The 7,733-nt window shown below is 42.3% G+C and overlaps 1 protein-coding gene across 1 annotated transcript in view; it reads left to right on the top strand.

Annotated features, from left to right (window-relative positions):
• The first annotated feature begins 388 nt into the window (after positions 1–388).
• SLC20A2 (solute carrier family 20 member 2) overlaps positions 389–7,733 on the top strand; it is a 72,660-nt gene continuing 65,315 nt past the window's right edge. The window contains exon 1 of the mRNA XM_019534180.1: positions 389–471. The gene's annotated coding sequence lies outside the window, so the exon portion shown is untranslated. The remainder of the gene's footprint in view (positions 472–7,733) is intronic.

Here is a 7,733-nt window from a genome sequence, read left to right on the forward strand (position 1 = left end):
TGCACCACAGGTGGGTGTGAGCCAGGGGCAGGGAGAGGAGTCCCTCGAGGGCTCTGAGAGCCCCGGGCTCAGGGACGGGCCCTGCCCCTGCTGCACAGGGAGGGTGCCGAACAAAGCTCATTGAACCGCATGGACAGCAGCCAAGCCCCGCCCCGGAGGCCGGCGGAGACGCACGTGCTTCCAGGTCCATGCGGCTTCCTCAAAGCGAGCGCTCAGCCGGCCTCCACCCCCTTAAAGGTGAAGCATCCGCGGGCTGCAGCCGTTCCCCTTGCCTCACACTCGCTCTCCTGTCCCGGCCTTTAACGCCCCATCGCCCCCACAGAGGTCCCCGGAACGCGGCAACAGCAGCTTCCCTCTGCCGGCATTGGAGTTACCGGAGGTGACGCCAAACGGGGGGAAGGGGCTCCTTTCCGCTTCCGGGTCGCTCCGGCGGCGGCTGCTGCGCGTGAGGCGGACCGGGCCGGCCGCGCGGTGAGTCGGGGCGGCTGCGCGGGGACCCGTCTCCGCCGGGCGGCTGCTCCCTCCGGGGACTGGTCCTGCCCGTGCGGTGGCGGCCATTGGCCCGCGGGGGCCTCGGTGCGGTTGGGCTGGAACCGCCCGGCGGGGGGTGTTGATGGTAGTTGTTTACGGGATGGTTCACAGAAAGATGTTCCTGCCCGGGGTGGGGGTGGACTACAGCCCTGGAGGTCCCGCCCAGTATAAGTACACCCAGGAACGGAAGTAGGAGCCGGGCAACGGGTGTGCGCAGGATCAAAAGGAGTTGGGAGGGTGGCAGCCGAAGATGCTCCTAGCTGACGTTAAAGCCTGGTGCAAGGGGCACGAGGGGGTCGGTGCTTTTGCTCTGCTAAAAGGAGGGAAAAGAGCACGGGCAGACCCAGGACTTTGACAAGGGGGGGGTGCAGGTGGTGAGGCACATCCTTGCACATACAGCAAACGCATTTTTCTCCCGTTGAAAAGAAACGAGGTGGTGGGGGTCTTGGGCTGTATTGTTCAGTTTAAAATTGAAGGAAAAACGAGCAGAACTTCATCGGAACGAGCTAAAAGCAGTCTGGAAGTCTGGGGAATGGGAGCTTCCTTACCAGGAGCATCTAAAGGCAACAGAGCGGCAGAAGAAAGGATAGCTGTGTTGGTGCAACATCAAAGCCATAAAGAAGGAGAGAGGGTCATTAACACTTGTGGGATGGAGCAGTTTACAAGGAATGGGATCATCCTGAGCCTCCTGGCTGCCTGATTAATAATGGTGCTGCCACTGCCAAATAGCTTGTCTTAAACAGTGTGGAGCAGGAATTGCTCCCCCCCCCCAGCCCCATATCTGCCCCTGTAAAGGAGAACTAGAGCATAAGGATGTTTTAGAAAATCTGAAATGGTCTTGTGTCAGAGAGGGGTGAAATGGGGTTGGCAATGGGGAGATGATGTTTATCTTAAACCTTGTTTTCCAGATAGTTAAAATGAGAGATTTTTCAAGATTTGTGTCAAAAGAGGTACTGGGGCAGCAGGCACCCTTGGCCAGTGCTACTAAATGGTTCATACCCTGAACTTTTAAAGGAACATGGAGTGCTTCTCTACAAAAAAATGCTCTCTGTCATTAAAAACAGACTCTGTACCAGAGTATTGGATGGGGAGTTCCTGTATTTGTGGAATGGTTGTAAAATCTTTTTTGTAAAAGCCAGTTCTGCTTTTGCTGTTTGACCAAATCAGCCTACAGCATGGTTGACTGTTCCTAGATGCTAACATCAAACCAATATGCATGCAGATATCAAGTGGTGGCTACATTTTCAAGTTCCCCGGTCAGGCTTCGTGTGCTTGATGTTCTTTTGCTTAACAGCATAATCTCTTAAGCTTGTACATGAACATGGGCCAATAAAGTTTGGGATTTACTGCTAGCAAATATTCTAGTATTGTAATATAATTCCTGGACATGTGAGAGTGCCTGGGCTTCTGTAAGGCTACTATCAACTGGAATTTCACTTAAAACTCATGTTCGTAATAGATGCAACTACGACAAGATTACCAGACTAGAAGAGCTTGAGGAAAAAGCATATCTTTGCATCTTTCACCTACTGTCTCGCCTCTTGTTTTTGCAATTCTGTCACATAGCAGCGGGGATATAAGCATTGAACTATCAAGAACCTGGTTTTTCTTGCATTTTTTCTTTTCTTTTTAACTGGAAACATGGATGGATTTTTATCTCTCTCAAGTAGGGTTCATTTTTGGTAAAATTGACTTGTTTTAATTTGTCCCTCTTAAACAAGATTCTCAGTAAGATATCATCAGTTCTTAGATGAGAGAGTTCTTTTTTTCCTCCTAATTGGAGTAAATAATTTCTAGGGTAAAGAGGTGCATTGAGTTCTACATTTGCAAGGAAAGGATTGAGAATTGTTGGCTCTCAAAATTAACTTGGTGGAAAAAATTTAAGCGATTATTTAGATAGCAGTAGTATTAAATGGTCAAGTAACCCAGGTGTCTGACATGCTGTGTACAGTAATTCAATCCAGACACTCCACTCATCTAAGTATGGCTGTCTTCAGCGTCCAGAGATGACTGCTTTACACATGAAAAGGCTCATGAGTGTTCCGTTTCTGTACAATTTTATGCATCACACAACAATAGAAACAGGAAATGTTCCTGAGTGTGTCTCGGAAGTTTTCCAGTATGCCACAAATGAACTGGCATGCAGCCTGGGAAATAAGACTCTTCCAACAAACAAAATGTACTCGGCTGAAGGTTCAATGATACAAAATAGTCTGTCTATAAAATATAATTCCTTCATATTATACTATGTCTGTAAAAAATCAAGATGATGCTGTATTTGGCAGCAATCTGATACTACACATTTCAATAAAGAAACATTTTAAAACAATCTGTTCTTTCCAATTTATTAATCAAAATGGTCTTTCTGTGTATAGTAGGCACCTTTCTGTTAAAGTTATGCTTAGAACAATTGTGAGATGATGTTTAGAAATAACATGAAGCTGTGCTTGTTTCATGAAATTAGGGTACAGATGTAACAATCAGTTAAGTTTTTCTGTCTTAAGCTTTTTCCTTTGAAGAGCAAGAGTCCTCAGATAGGAAAATAAAGGAATATTGTCCAGGATACATGTTCTTTACAATAAAGAAATCACTTCTTGGTGTTGTTTGAAAAGAATGGTGCTTAACCTTTGCCTAGATCTTGTGTTATATTCCAGCTCCAGTATTCACTGCGCTGTTTGGTTTCCATAGCTTATATTTTTATGTTGAATTTCTGAGGTAATGTGTGAAAGCATGTGGCTTTTCCCCCTTTGTTTACCTGTGTAAACAATACAGCCAGATTGCAGCTTTTAAATATTTACTTGTAAAAGTTCTTTAAATAATATTTAACAGTTAATGAACACTATTGACTACATGAAAAAATGAGTTGCTTTCGTAGTAGATAAAATCTGTACCTACAAAGGAGCTTACATAACATCTTGATATGTAGCGCTGAGATGATAAATCAGGTTTGCCACAATAATCCATGATAGCTAACGTAATAAGAATGTACAGGCAGTCTCAGAACTCATCTATGAGTCACTTTGTTCTTACTAGGTTTTTGGATCTAACTGGAAAGGATAAATTTGTGATCTATTTAATATTATGCCACAGTTCTCTTTAAGTTGCATTTGTTTCAGAGAATGCTACATAGAGATGGATCATTTGTTTTCTTGTTAGGATGCTCAGTCCTATTTAAAAGATGCTATGAAATCTAGACCTAACTAATCATTTATAATCACAGAAAGCATGTGAAGGAAAGCTTCCATAGTCTGGTTTTGTTTAGCCAAAAAAAGTGAGTTTTTTTTTTTCCAGGTTTAAAACTGCAAGTTTAAACTTCCTTGCCTTTTATCACTCGGTAACTAATAAAGCAATATTGCATATGATTCTTTTTTAAAGAAATGTTACTGGTAGTTTTAAGAATATTCAGTTAAAAGCTAAAAATTAAGACCTAATATAAATGGTTAATACCTACCAAGTGTAAGGCTCTTCATCCTCAAACTGCTTTACAAGCATCAACTAGTTACTGTAAATTATAGCTCAGACTTTTTTTTTAAAGTGCCTAATACCCATAATTAAAGCCAGCATTCAGCAGTTCTCTGTTGATGGGAGCTATTGTCTGCTAAGATTTAAGGTGCCTATGAAAAAGTTTTTAAGTTTTGGTCCTGTATTTTTTTTAACTCTCAGCTGCTGCTTTGTCCCCCTAGTTTTACATGAGAATTAAAATGTCCCCTTGAGTGGCAAAAAGTAATCTTTGTGACTATAGCTAGCTGAATAGACTTTACTCAGCATTGTGCAGAAATGTTAGCTTTGCACACAAAGCTTAGTAACTTTCAAGAAGCCTTGGGTACACGTCTCAGAGTGTCAGAAATTATTAGTAAGAGCATAACCAGTAGCATGGGTGCATCCCCACATGCAGGGGCATGCAGTTACTGCTGCAAAAACAGCACTGGCACAAATTTGTGCCACTTTTTGCCATTCCGCGTGCCCCTGCACATGGGGTTAGTGTGGGATTATTTGTCCCAGGTGGGGTAGGGGAAGCTGTGGCCAGCACCTGTGTTGGCTCCAGAAGCCTTATTTGGGGACCTCCCAGGTCAGCAGTAGCAATCTGGGTGCCTGGGTGGCAGCCAAAGCATGGTTTTGGCCACCCAGGCTCCCTTTGTGGCAGCGCATACTGCTGCTGCTTTGCACCACACCACATCACTTTATTTCAGCAGTGGGTTTTTTTGACACCAAAAAAACACACACTCTCCTGGTGTAAGACAAACCCACTGCACTGCAAACCACTGCACCTTACAAGCATATTGGAATCCTCAGAAGCTGTAAATTTATGCATCTTGACTTGTTCATGGCTTGTAATTACAATGCTTTCCCTAGCCTCTGCCCCATATTTCAGGGTACAGTCATAGTAATTACAGGTTTGAGTGGCATGGGTTTCTTGGTGAGCAAGACTCTTGCTCCGATTTGGAATTATAACACTACATAATCCATTGGGAAAATCATAGGTGAAGCATTTGTTTAATTTGCACTATTCAACCACATTAGAAGCTCTAAGTATCAGAATGCAATCCTGGTGTCTTCATCCTGGCATGATTCGATATGACTTGTTCTAATTCTATCGGGAATCTTTCTGTAATCTCACTCTTTTAATTGCATGTAGCACATTAGTTTGTGTAGACAAGACCCAAAGCCTGGCTGACTGTGCTGGGTTTCTCCCATTTTTGTATGGCCAGTTGAGCAGTTTGTCATGCTGATCATGATTCTTTGCTTCGTTGTCCACAATGACTCCACTCCCTTATTGTCTAAAATACAGCCGAGAGTCAGGAGGAAAAGTGCAGTTGCGTGTCCTTCCTACAGAAATGGATTTACTGCCCCTGTGCCCCTTTGGTGCAGTGATGCTACTGCTGCTTATCATTATCAATTCCTGTTAAAGAAGTTATCATTCCATGTCATCTGCAAGACGCATGCTGTGGGAGGGAAACAGTCCCACTTTCTTTGGTTTGATATGCTCCATTGGCACAATAGTATTAGAAGAAGAACTTGTCACAAAAAATCCCCCGTCTCCCTTTTCTGCTCCCCCAGTTATGATTTCCCATGTCCCAAATTTGAAGAAATGACCAAAAGGCTGTTCTTTCCACACAACACAACTGAATGGTATTTTAAGCATGATAGGTTATGACATAATGGTTCCATAGTTCACTGGCATGGTTATTCAAGTGAAGATGCAGTCTTTGATGCGTTCCCTGAGCCACGATTGCTTATGAAGAGCAGGCTCAGTATCTCAGACCCATGAGAATGGAGGTAAGACTCTTTACCTTTCAATCACACTTGTCTTGTGGCAAACAAATTGAGGAGGAAGTTCCATGTTCAATGAAATCATCTTAGCAGTCAGGCGTACCAGCAGATGCCATGCCTTCCTGCCTCCCTGGAGAAGCCTCTCTAGGGAGGAGATTGATATTGAAAGTTTGGTGGCATCACTCATGAACTACCAGAGCTCAAGATGAGGATTTTATTGGGTGTGTGACAAACAGGAAAAATTTGCTGCTCCCTTTTTTTGACAGAGTATTTGAGGGAGAGGGGGGAAAAGGTACTGGTACCAAGAGTAGAAGATCAGAGTGCAGATTCTTTACTTCTGTTTGGGGAGGGGGGAGGAGAGGAGAATTCAAGTAGTCTCTTATTTGTTGATAAGTGGGGGAAAAAACCCTCCACTTGATAAAGCTCCCTGTTACTTGGCTATCTTTAGGATGGTTTTTTGCACAAGGAAAAGATTAAATTGAAAGCTTAGCTCTCTGCCTGATCTTCATATGGATTGTCAAAACTTAGAATTCTGACATCTGTTGGAAGTGGTGAAAGGAACCACTCTTTAATGAGATTTATTTAATGTAGAGTCTATGCTGGAACTGGGGAGAGAAACTAAATCCAATTTGTATATATAAACACAAACTTAGATCATTAGTCTACATATGTTGATACATGTGCCTGTCTTTACACATGCAAGCAATTCAGTCAAGTTTCTGAGAAGGTGACCAATGCAGCAAATGTACAGATGCTTAACTTTATTGAGTTGGGATATGTTTGCATAAATAGAGCTGGGGCGTAAGTGTAGGTTTGGGGTCTTAATTGGCATCCTAACCAAAGTCTAAAACTGGTTTTTTCCCCCTATGGTTTACTAGTGATGGTTTTTAAAATACAATATTCTATATATGTTATCCTAGACTCTTTTTTTTTTATGTCAGATAGAGTAGGAAAGGTATTTTCAGAGAGAATTGAATGCTAAAGAAATGTACTGCTTACTAAAATATCACCTATATCATTCTGAAAATACAGCCTGTAATATGCTTTTGACTGACAGTGTGGAGTGTGAAGTCTGAATTCCTGCGTAGGAAAGATGTATGGTGGTCGTGCAAGGGGAGGTTCCACGTGATCATGTTATTTATGGCACTTTTCTCAGATATCTCTATGTGAATAGAGCAGCTGTTATGAACTTTAACTGGCACAGAGAAGTAAGTGAACTTGAACTACCCCTTTTACTTTTTTTTTATAGTTTTGTGCACCATGTTGAGCAACATTACACTAATTTCTGAGACCCTAATTACGCTAATTTCTGAGAAATAAAACTAAGCAGAGGCTTTAGTAAGTTTTTATTGGTTTTTGCATGTTTTTTATGGAATCTGGATAAAAAGTCAAGGAGTGCAAAAAAGGCTTATTATTCTTTTGTAGCTAAAATTTAGTGGAATGTTTAGGGGCAAGCCACCAGTCAGAAACTGGTTTCTAGCTTCCAAATCTATTAGAAAATAGTGTGAAGAGAAGGGAGTACTGGCAGAAAACGAAGAAAAGCTTGGGTTTTTGTTTTTTTGTTTTTAGGGAGGAAGGTGGGGAAAAAAGCTCTTTAACTTTTTTTTTGTTCCTCATATGCATCACATTAAATGATAGAGCTGCCATTAAAGACTTATTTCTGGGAATTTCCCCCTCTGGTGATGCTTAGAGAAGTTGGGGCACACCTGTGCCATTGTTAATTCTAATGGACCTGTCAAATAAGGCTTGGAACAGTTGATGCTTAAAGCTAGTTTAATATGTATATTTACAAGATCTGAAAGTGAAAGTTAGATGTTTTTCAGGCTTTTAATAAATGTACATCTTATAGTTTCATAGTTTCATAGTAGCTAGAGTCGGAAGGGACCTAGGTAGATCATCTAGTCCGACCCCCTGCCTTGGCAGGAAAGAGC

The sequence above is a fragment of the Crocodylus porosus genome, unplaced genomic scaffold, assembly GCF_001723895.1.
Source record: "Crocodylus porosus isolate Cpor-Errol unplaced genomic scaffold, CroPor_comp1, whole genome shotgun sequence".
Taxonomy (NCBI): Eukaryota; Metazoa; Chordata; order Crocodylia; family Crocodylidae; genus Crocodylus; species Crocodylus porosus.